The sequence below is a fragment of the Ambystoma mexicanum genome, chromosome 3q (assembly GCF_040938575.1).
Source record: "Ambystoma mexicanum isolate Mex_15411 chromosome 3q, UKY_AmexF1_1, whole genome shotgun sequence".
Classification (NCBI taxonomy): domain Eukaryota; kingdom Metazoa; phylum Chordata; class Amphibia; order Caudata; family Ambystomatidae; genus Ambystoma; species Ambystoma mexicanum.
In genome coordinates this window covers 1,078,831,117-1,078,846,279 of record NC_090926.1, presented here as the reverse complement: position 1 = coordinate 1,078,846,279, position 15,163 = coordinate 1,078,831,117, and the positions used below count along the sequence as shown (strand labels likewise).

Here is a 15,163-nt window from a genome sequence, read left to right as displayed (position 1 = left end):
CTATCAGGCTCCCCCTGTCAGTGCTTGCACTGTCCTGATGCCACATTAATCAGGGGTGAGCTACCTGTGGCATCGGGAGCTGGTTCACCTCCAGTCCAGTATCCATTTGGACGGGAGTTGGGCTGGTTCCTTGTGTCACTCTCACATCACCACCGAAATTCTGGCATCGTCTACTAAGCCGACTTCCGGACGAACAGGTACGCTGCGCCCTAGTGACGCCATCTTTAACAGATTGAGACGCCAGGCTTCAGGCTCTTCGGAATCGAAGATGGATGAGGACACCAGTCTTCGTGATGAGATGCAGGCCTTACGTGCTGAGATGATTGCACTCCGCCAGGAGAACCAAACCCTACGCCAGATGGTAACCCAGAGCTCAAATGTTGTTCCTCCACCTGAGAGCGCTATGGCACACACCACTCCCATCAAGTTCGATGGAGACTCCAGACGTGTGGGGGAATTCTGCAACCATTGCCGGATACATTTCCTCTATCGTTCAGCCCACTTCAATAACGATAAAGCCAAGATTGGATATATTTTGGGCAATTTGTCTGGCAACGCTCTTGCTTGGGTGACACCGCTTGTGGTTTCTAACAGTCCCATTCTCGGCGATTTTGTGGCCTTTGAAAAAGCATTTCTGGAAGTGTTTCAGTCCCCCAATCTGGCTTCAGCAGCACAGAACCAGTTAATGGATTTAAAACAAGCCAACACAGACATAATCTCTTATGTAGGCCGTTTTCGCCAACTAGCAACTGATTCCCAATGGCCTGAGATAACACAGAAGACCTTGTTTCGCCGTGGGTTAAGAGAAGAGTACAAGGACGAGCTGTTACACATTCCTGAACCCGAAGATCTACAGAAGCTCATTGAACAGGTGCTAAAGATTGATCAGAGATTGGCTGAGAGAAGAGGCGAAAGGCGCCGTTTTGAGAAATCGGACCTCAGACCTCCAATGCCGCCTGCTGGGACACCAGTGTCCTCGAACACCACTCAGGAATCTATGCAGCTAGGCGCCGTAAGGGGCCCTTTGTCTGAGGAAGAAAAGAAGCGGAGGAGAAGCCAACGCCTATGTTTGTACTGCGGAGCTGCAGGTCATTTTCTGGGTACTTGTCCTCTACGACCAATCAAGAAAGGGGGAAACTAGGTGACCTGTCATGCTCCGGAAAGGCCCCGACAGGTCTGATTAAACCACCAGTCCTTTCCTACCCTGAATCTGTGTTTCCACCCATGTTGCCTGCAGTCCTAATGATTCTGAAGGTCAGTCTCAAGTGGCTGAATAAGACAGTCGAGATCCATGGGTTGTTGGATTGTGGGGCCTCTGGGAACTACATCGATGAGCGCTTTGCCATCAACAACGGCATACCATTGCTTACCAAAGAAGAAGCGATTCCAGTAGAAGTCATTGATGGAACCCCATTGGCTTCTGGCCCCATACGACTACATACTGTGGGTATGTTGTTACGCATCAAAGGACATGAAGAGAAAATCGCGCTGGATGTTATAAGGACACCTTCATATCAAGTGGTCTTGGGGCTACCTTGGCTTCAGCGACACAACCCCACAATAAACTGGGAGACACGTACTCTGGAGTTCACCTCCTCTTTTTGCCTTCAAGAATGCTGTAGCCCTAACACGTCCTCAGAGACGTCCGTCTCGACAGCCTTAGTCCCAGGTAGAGAATCATCTGGTTTGTGTTCCTTGTCTATGATACCGTCTGAATATGCTGACTTGATGTCAGTATTCTCCGAACCAAGGGACATCGCACTGCCGCCTCACAGGCCTTTTGACTGCTCCATAGACTTGGTTTCCGGAGCCGTGATGCCATATGGAAAGGTGTATGCCCTCACCCAGTCTGAAAAACAGGTCCTCCGGGATTATCTCGATGATTGCATCAAGAAAGGATACATCGTTCCTTCCAAGTCACCTGCAGGTTTCCCATTGTTTTTTGTGAAGAAAAAGGAAGGCTCTTTACGGCCTTGTATTGACTACCGCCAACTGAACGACATCACCCTTAAAGACAGGTACCCGTTACCATTGATCCGGAATATCATGGAGTCCTTACGTTCAGCCAGGGTCTTTACTAAATTAGACCTCCGCGGAGCCTATCATCTCGTCAGAATCAAGGAGGGAGATGAATGGAAGACGGCTTTCAAGACACCTTTCGGGCACTATGAATACAGGGTAATGCCCTTCGGGCTGTGTAACGCCCCGGCTGTCTTCCAACGGTTTATGGACTATGTTTTCAGCGACTTAATTGGCATCTCTGTTTGGGTGTATTTAGATGACATCTTGATCTACTCCGACAACCGAGAGGAACACATCTCCCACGTTCGTGTAGTTCTCCAACGATTGTTACAACATCATCTGTTTGCCAAGGCTGAGAAATGTTCCTTTCATCAGGATGAGATGGAATTCCTGGGATATGTAATCACTGGTACAGGAATTAGCATGGATTCCGGTAAGGTCCGGGCTATTCAGAACTGGAAACAACCACAGGACGTGAGATCACTTCAGCGATTTCTGGGATTCGCAAACTTTTATCTGCGTTTCATTCCGCAATTTTCACGTCTCACAGCTCCATTGACGCATCTGACCAGTGTGAAGATACCCTACCTCTGGGATACTGAGGCATCAGTGGCGTTCAATGCCTTGAAGTCTGCATTCTGTACTGCACCTGTACTTTGTCACCCCAATGATGAGATGCCTTACATCGTCGAAGCCGATGCTTCCAGCTTTGCTGTTGGCGCAGTCCTGTTGCAGAAACATCCCTCTACGGGTGACGAACATCCTGTGGCCTATTACTCACGCAAACTCTCTCCTTGCGAACAGAACTACTCAGTCATAGAAGGAGAGCTATTGGCAATCAAGACAGCGTTTGAGGAATGGAGGCATCATTTGCTTGGTGGTCGCTTTTCAGTAGAAGTCCGCACCGACCACCGCAACCTGCAGTACTTGCGATCTTTGCAGTGTCATACCGCCCGTCAAGCTCGATGGGCCTTTTTTTTTCTCCCACTACGATTTCAACATCACGTACATTCCTAGTGTCTGGAACTTAAAAGCCGATGCTTTATCCCGCTCCTTGGAAAGAGAGGTGGAGGAGGTCAACCAACCCATTCCATTGATTTCCCCCAAGCACTTTCTTCTCACGATCTCTCCCCATTTGCAGAAGATCTTCCAAGAGACTCAGACCGCACCAATCTACTGAAACGTCCACAAATCACGGAACGTGAAGGTTTTCTTTTCTTCCTACACCGGTTGTACATAGCATCGAGATCTCTTCGCTTGGACATTCTCCATGGGTTCCATGATTCGCAAGTAGGAGGTCATCGTGGCATCAAGGCGACCCAGGAGTTGTTTGCCAGGCAGTTCTGGTGGCCGGGTTGGGCTAAGGAAACCAAACTATAAGTGGAGAGCTGCCCAGTTTGCGCCCAGACCAAGACGCCCAGGAGAAGGCCCTTGGGGTTGCTCAGACCCACTGAACTACCACCCTATCCCTGGCATACCATAGCCACTGAATTCATCGTCGAGCTTCCACCATCAGAGGGACACACCTGCATCATGGTAGTGGTGGATTGTTTCACTAAGTCTGCGCATTTCATTCCCTTTTCCAGGATTCCTACTTCCTCTCAAATGGCTTTGGCTTTTCTGCATCACATCTACCGTTTACATGGGTTACCAGAGAAGATCATTTTGGATCGTGGGTCTCAGTTCCTCTCCTCCTTTTGGCGTCAGTTGTGCAGCCACCTTGGAATACGCAGAGCTCTGAGTTCGGGTTATCACCCGCAAACTAATGGGCAGACTGAAAGAACGAATCAGACCTTGGAGCAATACTTACGTTGCTACGCTAACGCCACCCAATCCAACTGGATGAAGTACCTGGATTTGGCGGAAGTTTCCTACAACAATGCAACCCACACGGCCACTGGTGTCAGTCCTTATATTTGCTCTACCGGACAGCATCCTAAGCTGTTTCCCTTTTGTCCTGTGCCACCCAGTGCCATCCCATCGGCTGACCAGATGATCCGCGTTATCCAGAAGCAGCATGGTTTGGCTCGGAGTGCCCTGGCAGATGCTCAACAGCGCATGAGGGAGCAGGCTAACCGGGGAAGGACCATTGTACCCAGATTTCAGGTGGGAGATCAGGTTTGGTTGTCGTCCAAGAACTTACCTGTACGTAATCTGCCCACTAAACTGGCACCTCGGTTTTTTGGGCCTTTCAAGATTTCCAAGTCCATATCTGCAGTAGCTTTTCGATTGGTATTGCCCCAATCTTGGCGGGTACACCCAGTCTTTCACGTTTCCCTGTTAAAACCCTTTGTGAAAGACACGTTTGGACGTTCCAGCCCACGTCCAGCCACAATCCAGGTTCAGGGGGTTCCGGAATTCGAAGTGCAGGAGATATGTGACTCCCGGATTCGTCGAGGTGTGCTCCAGTTTCTGGTAGATTGGAAGGGTTATCCTGCTTGTGACCGTACCTGGGAACCGCACGGTTTCGTGCATGCACCTCGCCTTGTCCGTGACTTTTTTCTCCGGTTTCCTTGGAAGCCTAGGGCCCCGGGTCTTTCTGGGAGGGGGCTTGGTGTCACGCCGCCCAACCCGGGCTTGTTCCAGCCCACTTACCTGATGCGGCGTGCCATGCCTTGGAGGGTTTACCCCCGCTTTTGCCTGGGGGGTACGGGGCGGTCCTGGGTACCGGCTGCTCCTGGATCTTCGGGACGCTTGGTCTTGTGCGTACGCGTTCAGCCGCTCCGGTTCCCGTGCTCTTCCGGGTTCCCGGAGCGTGCCGTTCCACGGATGCGCGGCCGACCCCGTCCCGCTTTCCGCGCATGCGCGGTACACGATGCTCTCGGCTCCCGGCCGGTTTGTGGCCCAAGCCTCGCTTTGGGCCTCCCAGCACCTGGGAAACAGCACGGCTTGCGTTCCAAGCCTCCCGGGTGTGGGAGGCCCTACTTAAGGAGCCCGGCGGTTTGATCAAACCGCGTCTCAACGTGGTCTGACCGGATTGTTGTTTTGCTCCTGTCTTGACCTGAGTTCCGCTCTGTCCTGCCTGTTCTTTCCTGTCCCTTCTGTATAGACCTGCCCTTCCTTGCCCGGGTAGGGGGTCTCCCTGGTTCCCTTCTCCTTGCTCCCTTCCTGCCGGGGTGGTTCCCCCCTTCTCAGTTGTTCTCTGTTCTTCCTCTGGGTTCTTGGTCCTCTTTGGTTCCCTTGCCTTCCCGCCTTCCCTTGCATTCTGCTGCCTCCTGGATTCCTGCTCCTGGATTCGACTCGCAACTCTTCTTGCTCCAGTTGTCTGCAGAGAACTTCTAGCCAAAGACTATCAGGCTCCCCCTGTCGGTGCTTGCACTGTCCTGGTGCCACATTAATCAGGGGTGAGCTACCTGTGGCATCGGGTGCTGGTTCACCTCCAGTCCAGTATCCATTTGGACGGGAGTTGGGCTGGTTCCTTGTGTCACTCTCACATCACCACAGAACTTCTGGCATTCTGGCATCGTCTACTAAGCCGACTTCCGGACGAACAGGTACGCTGCGCCCTAGTGACGCCATCTTTAACATCCATGAGCTAGAGGAATTGAAGAGGAATTTGAAGGATGGAGCAGAGGGCAGAGATTTCGTATACTCCTTCTCCACAAAACGAGGTCCACTAGCAAAATCAACCACATCGTGGCACCATGGCTGAGATATGGTTGGTGTTTGAGGGCACCTTCAAAGACAAGAGTAGATTATATGGACCCGGATGGCTTGGTAGAGACAGAACGAATAATTACAGCCAAGAGGACAGTCCAAAAGAATCCCAAGATTATCCTTGGATTGTCTGGACAATTTAGAGGTACATATTTCTAATTCCTCTCTTGGACTTTGGCAGAAAACAGACTAAATTAGTCCTTCAGAGGCCTGCCTCAAGCAGATCAGTCGGTGTGTATAAAAACTTTAAAAAACACGCCATCTCCAGCTGACCCAGTTTTGTAAGCGGGTAGCTTCCACCAGCCTACCTAATTATGACACCTGGTAAAAAGAGGTGTCGAGCTGTGGCTTTCTCTTGTGAGGCTCCACCTGAAAAGGAGGGCAAAAAGCTTTACATTATTAGTAGGAAATTGCCCCCCCCCCCATAGAGACATATATCTTATGCATCACCAGTGCCTCTGCTTTAATTGCATGATACAACAGGGTGCAGTGTGCTGTCATTTAGGCCCTGATCAAGGATCTGCCAGAGAATCTACCGGCCCAGGTTCAGGACATAGTTAAAGAAGGTCAACGTGCAGCTAACTCCACTATTAAGGGTATTCTAGGTGCTGCAGAGACAGCTGGGCAGCAGGAGGTGAGTTTCGCAGTAATGAAGTGCCACTCGTGCCTCCAGTGTACAGGGTTGCACCCTGAAACATACGCCACCCTAATAAACAAACCCTCCAAGAAGATGCCGTATTTTGGAAACAATTTGAGTCACAAGAATGCACTAGAAAAATCTAAAAAGGAGCATGAGACACTAAATTACTTGGGCCAGCTAATGGGCAGACCTTTTGCCTGAAGGGGCATATCATCCTCACTGCAATTTGTTTTTTAGGCAAACAAGCTCATAGTTTTACGACATCCCAACAAGGCAGGCAAACCTTGTAAGCCTGGGAGGCCAGTGTACACAATGTTTTTTAGGCATGAGTAGCATCAAGCCCTTGATTACCCAAACAACAAGATTGAGGCTCCTCATAAGGACCTCCGACAAGTAGAGCTTCCCCCAATTAGTGACGTTCACTTTCAAGTGCCCTCCCATATTTCCTGAGTAAGGGAAGTAATAACTTTATTCCCCCACTCATGAGAGGGCCTTTCCATCAGAAATTGGGGGATAGATGGTTCACTGAGGGTACTGCATAGAACTCCATGCCAGATAATATAATGCCAACACGTTGGTGGCAGCCAAAAGAACCCCACATCTCCTGCGGACAGAAGTGTACAGCCTTCTAACAAAGGGCCATGCAGAAAATGCCAAAGCAAGAACAAATAACCGATATCTATTCAGTCTATTCCTTTGTCCCCCAAAAAACACAAGAGACCAGCAAACATTTGTCAAACCATAAAGATTTTGCATGCCCCCTTAACAAAAAGTTATCCTATTTTTAAAGCAACTACATGGTGACCCTGGATAGGAAAGAGCCAAACTTCGAAATGTCTGTTTCCCGGGACACTACTGCGCTACAAAATAGGATGATGTCATTATCAGTTTGGTTCAAATTGCTTCCTTCTTGGATAGCATCAGCACCATGTGTATTCACAACGATGCTCTTGGTGGTTGTTGCACATTTACTCAGTCAAGGAATCCAGGTATAACCCCACCTCAATGACTGGCTCATAACTGTGAGCAGCGCCTACAAAACTCATACAAACACCCTTCTTTATCAACTAATGATCTCCATAAACATTCCAAAATCAAGCCATAGCCCCACACAAGCCAATACATTCCTGGGGGCCAACCTCTATACAAGACCCTCATTTGCCTTCCCATCCATAGAAATAATCTGTGTTCACAGTGCTAGTTCCTCAATCATCCTTATAATATACTTTCAGTAAGAGCAGTTATGAGGTTACTTGGGATGATGTCTTCATGCATTTACTTTATACCTTATGCATTTCGCCACATGCTACCTTTCCAGGATTGGCTTTCCACTCGATGGTCGCAAGCTATGTGCAAATGGGGAGGATCTAGTGGTCATATCATAAAGGATAGTAAGGGCTCTACAGTGTTGGACAATAGTGTTGGACAACATTAAACATGTTATAAAATATTAATTACAAGTCTCACAATTCTGAATCTGCCTTTACACATGACCATCACAACAGAGGCCTCCATGTTAGTGTTGGGCACACATTGTCAGGTGTGAGAAACCAGAGGGTGTCTCACCGGTTGACCCCAGGGATCTCTTTCTCAGGTGGCCAGGGCACAGCCATCGCCTTTGGATCCAGACCCTGGGGTGAACCAGTGAGGGTGGATCACCTGGGTGAGAGGTCTTCGGGGAGCGGGGTGAGACAGCCGATGGTGAGACGTGGTATTTCCCCCTATTTTGTTAATCTACCCATTCCTATTTTGTAGGATTTACCGAAGTCCCAACTCCCACCCCAACCATTTGTTCGCAAACACTGGGCCGAGGAAGAGGCTGACTGAGAGTAACCAGAGAGTAACTCTCTCACATCGTACTGGGCATGTCCCGTTAATTTGCTCTGGATGGCTGGATCCTCAAAGGCATTGACACTGGTTGGTCCCGCCAGTCCAAGGGTTGAAGCACTGCAGAGGGCCTTCACAGTTCAGGTAGTCCAGCAGGGCTTCAGCGGGCAAAATGCAGTAAGGCATGCCAGACCTCTTCTGGAGTCATTCACGGGTCTTCAGTCTGCTGCTCTTCTACACAGGATACTTGGCTCCAACGATGATCTGTAGAAATGGCTGCAGGAGTGTCCTCTTCTTAACCTGAAAGCCAGTTCAAGTCCATCAATGAAAAGTATCTGCACCATTCAAACATCCAGCAGTGGTCCATTCAGGGACCACTGTGGGTTTTAGTCAGCCCCACAACTAGACTCTCGCACATCTCAGTTGTGGAGTGGGACCAGACAGTCCCATCCACTTTCTGGGTCCACAGAGAAATGGCATGCAGTAGCCCACAAAAGCAGCAGCTTTCTCAGGCGAATGCATGACCATATATGGGATTTCCTGGCCTGAGAAGACAGGAAGAAGGCCAAACAAAAATATGGCCAAAAGTGAACCGAAGAAATCTCGTGGCACTGCAGTTTTAGGGCACTAGCCACGATTACTAGCCAGGCACTGTAAACGCGAATGTGCACACTAAGAAGAATGCAAAAATGGTCAAAATGTATCTGCTGCCACTAGCTTATCTTCAGGCACACATAAAAGTAACCAAAAATCCCAAGTGTAAAAGACTAGGGTGATACAAATGTATCCCACCTGCACTGAATTGTAAAATGCAGTGTGCACTGTTAAGAAGTTACCCAAACAAGTACAGGTAAAAAGACAAAAGGGAAACATAGTTTCCCAGTACTGATAGTCTGAAGGACTGATCAGTTTCTCCATGACAATGAGCAAAATGCTAATGTCACTTCCCTGTAAAAAGGCTGGGCAGGTTCACAAACAAAACCAAAAAGTGTGGGTGTCTATAGAATATGGAGGGAAGGTTGCCTAAAGAGAAAAAACGTAGAACGATCACTATGCAGACACTCAATAGGGATAGAAAGGCTGGTGGATCTATGTAGTTAATACCAAATAGACACCCTTAAAGAACACTATACATGAATATACAGAAAAATGTATGCGCTTTTTTTTTTTTTTTTTAAATAAGGTTACTGTTCTATACTGATCCTTTGGATGCATTTTATTTAATTGGTTTCTTATAACGCGCCTAATACAGAGTTTGGTTTCTAAGCACGGATCCAGGATTCAAACCTCTGTTGCTCTGCATGGTTTACTTCCAAGACCAGCGCGTTGCTCCTGTGCTACCCTCCGTTCACAGTACACATTCTCTCAGTGACATTACACAGCATGGCTGTGCAATGCCACTGAGAGAAAGTTGACTGTCTCCAGAATGTTTGTATGTGAACTGTGTCCCAGCCCAGGTAATTGAAGATGTAAGCTTGGGTGGTGAGTGCTAGTGGGTCCCCTTCAGGGCGCAGCCATTGATCCTGAGTTACCTACTTGTTATAACGAAATAAATGGAACGTGAGTGATATCTGCTCCCTCCTGGAGTCCTGCTTTGTAACATTTGCGTATAAAAACACAATGCTTTGGTTGTAGTACATTAAAGCAGTATATATTAAAACTGTAAATGGCCTACATAGGCCCTTAACACCACTCCTACGCTAAATGTAGGTCCTATACTTGGTGGTAGGGTCCATATATATAAGGCTGGAGTGTTAAGAAAAAGTGGACCCTGAACAAAATTAAAATCCATTTACACCCTCCTAATCACGACCCATAAATGCTTCAATTGGATTTGCAGCAGATTCCCTACAACTACGCACACACATGGTATTTAAACATTTACAGTATACTGAGGAGGGCATAGGCAGGGCCCACAACATTACCCACATTGCTATCCTTGCTGTCACGATTGACATTGCAACAAAATGGCTTCTCTTTGGGCTTAAAAGTTCAAGGGGTCCAACTGAGTCAGCAAAAGGTATATCAAAATGTTTTTCTGACTCGGTAGTTCCCTAGCTTTCTTTCAAATCCTTCAAGTTTAAGATGAAAGATACCTCACAGCCTTTTTAAAAAACACAATCTCCTGCTTACCTCACTCACTCGAGTGGTGGTAATGACTAGTCCTTAGACAGTTTTTTCTGCATTCTCCCTATGGAAATGGGGGCTTTGCCATGGAAGGATGAGCAACCCACATACTTTTTATCGTGTAGCGTGTTTGTGTTAAAGGTTCAAAAACATAACCGCTAAAGACACTGTTGGGCAGTAGGTAAATGCAGAGAAGAGAAGGGGAGTCATTTTAAATTAATGTCAAATTGCATGCAGGAGACCCCCAACATTAGCTCTTCCATGCTGTTGGGTCTGCTGCATTAAATGACAACTTTTGCAAGGAAGGGCGTTTGCCTTTACTTTTCAGTTTTACTTTACCGTCTTGTAAAAAAAGTAAATGCAGATTTTGAATTACTTTGCAGTCAGCGTTTACCAATGGGTTTCTGTGGAATGCGCCTGCTCTATAGTAGGTGCTAAATGAAGGCAAATTCCATAGGAATACCTTCATTTTACACCTGCATGAAAATCTCCTGCAGGTATAGAATGAAGTGCACTTCCAAGACACAGGAGGAAAAGTACAGCGTAGATGTCAACTCTTCGCCACCTTGGACGCACACACAAATTAGCTGGAGCTGAAAATTAACACTAAAAGCATTACACCTTGCTTTTGAGCATCCATTTCCTACACCACCTATTAGAAAATGACCCTGTTTGGATTTCATTGAACAACTCCCATTTAACATAAATAAACAAAACAAAAAAACAATAATAATCTGTTCAATCATGAAATCGTAAGCATGGTAAACTATGCCACAACCACATTTTCCACTTGCTTTGTGGACTGCAATCTCGATGGATCTGGTAGGGAAACCACTTCAGAAGCAGCTTTAGGGGCTGGTTGATGCTCAGTGAGTAGCTGTACATTGATTGTAATCTGTTTTTGGCCTGTTTTCATGTACTGTAGTGGAGGGGTTTGAGTGTTTTTCAATCATTTTTGTTGATCACTGATGTTATTCCTTCCTATGGTTAACTCTTAGCTTGTCACTGACTTTCTCCTTAACTTGTTCTAGTCGTATCTCTTTGTGTACTTCAGATTCTACTTGTTCCCCCCCATCTCACACTTTTATTTATCTCTTGAGGATGTTGATAAGCCCCTTTTAGATACACTACTCTTGGTTTGACGTAATGTCTATACTCTGTTTGATTAGTTATTATAACTGGGCCTTCTGCCCTTTCACAATTGTTCTCTTAAGGAGACTCTTCCTTTTCTTTGGGCTTGTCTTCCGTAGTTGTTAACCTCTTTTCAAGTACTCTTCCTCTGGTATGGCATAATGTTTATACTCCATTTGCTTCATTATACTAACTAGGCCGTCTGCCCTTTTACAGTCCTCTTTAGGAGACTGTTCCTTTCTTTTGGGCTTCATCTCCCAGGGTTGCTCAAAACTACTTTTCAGGTGTTTCTCTCTGGTTGGGTATAATGTCTATACTCCGTTTGCTTCTGGACTTTCGCCATCATTCTCTTTAAGAAATGTTCCTTTTCCTTAGGGCCTGTAAGCCCGGGCCTGGGGCATTCCTTTCCACTTCCCTTGCTCCACTCTGGTCTCGCTCTCGCCCTCCACCTTGACCACTGTGTGTACCTTCTCTTCCAGGGTTACTCTGGGTTTCCCTCGTTGCCGGCTGGACTCAGCGTTGTTGCTTGGGCTCCCAACCCACCCCATCCTCGGCATACTCGGGACTTCAGCCGGGACCAGGCTTTCTTTCATCACATGCTTGGCTGGAATCAGTCTTGTTTACAAACGCTGCTCTCCGTAGCAGCTGGTTCTGATGAGAAGCGTAGCCTGAAGTGTGTACGTCATAGGCTCACCTCTGCAGATGATCTCTTCTCCGTTCAAGGGAGACTGCCTTTTTATGTGTATACCGCAACCAAGAGGGGGGGGGAGTATTTGACAGGATGAACTGTCACGTCCTCCTGGTAACAATCATTGCCTTGAGCCAAATGTCTGTATCTGTCATCAACTGGTGGGTATATTTCGGAATACTGTAGGTCATGTAAATAAGGGAGATTATAAGGTGTCTGATGGATATCCGATTGTGTTGTTGGATTTATGCTTCAGTTATCTGTTGACTATTTGTATGTTTTTCTGTAATGTGCTGTCTTATTTGTTTTGTTTCCATTTCCCTTGATTTCTCTGTTCTTCATATAATGGACCACTTATTGTGGATAGTAGGATGTTATATATTCTGTTCCTTGGTACTAAATAAGATACTATAATTTAGTAGACAAGATGTCATTGAATTTTATTTCTTGGAATGTGAAGGGTGTGAATTGTGTATTTAAGAGGAGAAAGGTATTAGCAAGAATCTGGAGGAGTGGAGGTGATATAGTGTTTCTTCAGAAGACCCGTTTAATTGAACAATCCGAAAAAATATGTAGTTAATTCTAGGTATACACAGTGTCTAATCGTTATGACTCTAAATCGAGAGGAGTATTTTGTACAGAAGGGGGCTGGCGGTAAAAATTGAAAAGGTAGTAAAGGATGATGAGGGCTGCATCTTGTTGGCAGATGTAATACATAATGGGGAAAGGGTGACTATAGGGTCTATTTATGCTCAGTGTTCCTCAAATACACAATTTTTTGGTACATTAAGTAATTTGTTGAAGGAAATGAAAGAGGAAAATATGGTTCTATGGGGAGATTGTAACATTGTACTTGATAGTAAACTAGATAGTGGTGAAGGAATTAGCAATTTGTTTCGTGAATTTACAAAAAAATATAACTTGGTGGATAGATGGCGGGAAATGCATCATATGGAGACATCATATACTTTTTATTCACCAGTACATGAATCATATTCGCATATAGATTATATTCTTATGCCTAACCGTTTAGTTAATAATGTGCTGTGTTCGGAAATTAGGGAAAGGATGATCTCAGATCATTCGCTTGTTGACATGAAGATGTCAGTCATGAATTCGAAGGGTACTTTGAAGAAATGGACGTTACAAGCAGGAATGTTAAGACCCAAAGGTCATTATGAGAGTGGAGACGTTTATTAGTACGTATTTTGATGAAAATATAGATACAGCTGATATCAAAATAGTCTGGGAATGTTTTAGGGCCGTGATTAGAGGGGAACTGATTAGTAGATCAGCCACTACTAGAAGAAAGGATTTGGAAACAATTAAGAAGATGGAAGAAGACAATGGGGATCTGCAGAGACTGTGTGCTCTTTCAAATACTTAAAAGAACAAAGAAAAAATTAAGATTACTAGAGGGGGACATGATGAACAATTTGGATACAATGGCACAGAAGGGAATATTGTATGGTAAACAAAAATGTTAGGAGTTTGGGGATAAAAATGGGAGATTCTTGGCTTATAGGTTAAAAGGAATGATGGAAGAATAGTGTGTTACTTCTCTATCAGATGAGTGGAAAAATGTAATTAAAAACACTGAAATGTGTGATCGTTTCCGGGAATTGTATTCACAGCATTATATGGTGGACGGTTCGCCAAGTAATGATTATCTGAGAGAGTTTTTTGATAAAGTTAAGCTTTCAAAATTATCTTCAGAAGGCAATGATAAAGTGGAAGCGGATATAGAAGTATGTGAAGTGATAGAGGCAATAAAACATCTTAATGGGGGGGGAGTCATCGGGACCGGATGGGCTGATATCAGAATTTTATAAATTATTTGCAGATCAGTTGATGCCAATATTATGTAAAGTGTTCAGTAATTATTTACTATCATGGACTATGTGTGAATCAATGAAAGAGGCTTTAATAATGGTCATTCCAAAACAAGATTAAGATAGTCGAAAATGTAAGAACTATAGGCTGATATCATTGTTAAATGTTAATTTGAAATTATTCACGAATATAGGTCAAATAGATTATATAACTATATGGGGGACCTGATTGATAGATCACACGTAGACTTTATTCCCAGAAGATTTGGCTATGATAATATTAGGTCAATTCTAAATGTAATACGTTCAAATAACAGTAAGGATTCAGATGCCCTGATTTTTTTTTTTACACTGAGAAAGCCTTTGATAGGGTAAATTGGAAATGTTTAGATTACACATTAAGGGAAATGGGCTTTGGTCCTAAGTTTCTTCAAGCGGTTCATTGCATACATTTGGAAAGATCTGCAAGAGTGCGTGTTAATGGAATAATATCTGGGGCGTTTTCTTTATCCAAAGGCACCAGGCAAGGCTGCCCATTATCACGTTTTTGTTTGATTTGGCGCTAGAACCCTAGCTGTGTATATTAGGCAAAATAATGACATAAAAGGGATACAAGTAGGTACTACTGAACTGAAGATATTGACTTATGCGGATGACATGACAATACTTCTCTCGAATCCTTTAGAATGTGGCTTGGTTCTAAAAGCGATGCTAGAGGAAGTAGGGCGGTTATCGTGACATAGAATGACATAGAATTAATTGGGCTAAAACAGAGATTTGGAGTCGTGGGAATGCAAGTGGTCTCCAAATGGGGTAAAATATCTGGGGGTTCATGTTGTAAGAGATTTGAGGGAAATTGTGAGGTTGAATATTGATAAGGTTTTGAGTAGAACCTCAGGGGTTGTTAGAAAATGGGAAAGATTATCTCTAACATTATGGGCTAAAATAAATGCAATCAAGATGGTACTGTTGCCTAAAGTTTTATATATTGTTCAATCACTCCCATTATTAAAAGCGAAAAAGCATCTGAAGAAAATTGGCAAGGTTTTTCAAGATTTCCTATGGGGAACTGGAAAACGGCCACGTTTCCCCAGATTTACTTTGTTGCGTAAGGTACAATATGGTGGGTGTTAGATAGGTAGATGTTAGGATATGTACCACATTAACATTGTATTCACATTTCATCTTATTGTATGTTATATTCACACACAGCTGAACTAATGTGCATCTTACAATCCT

At 45.2% G+C, this 15,163-nt stretch overlaps 1 protein-coding gene across 2 annotated transcripts in view; it reads left to right on the top strand.

Annotated features, from left to right (window-relative positions):
• LOC138583260 (zinc finger protein 436-like) overlaps positions 1-15,163 on the top strand; it is a 336,884-nt gene that overhangs the window by 278,851 nt on the left and 42,870 nt on the right. The window lies entirely within an intron of this gene.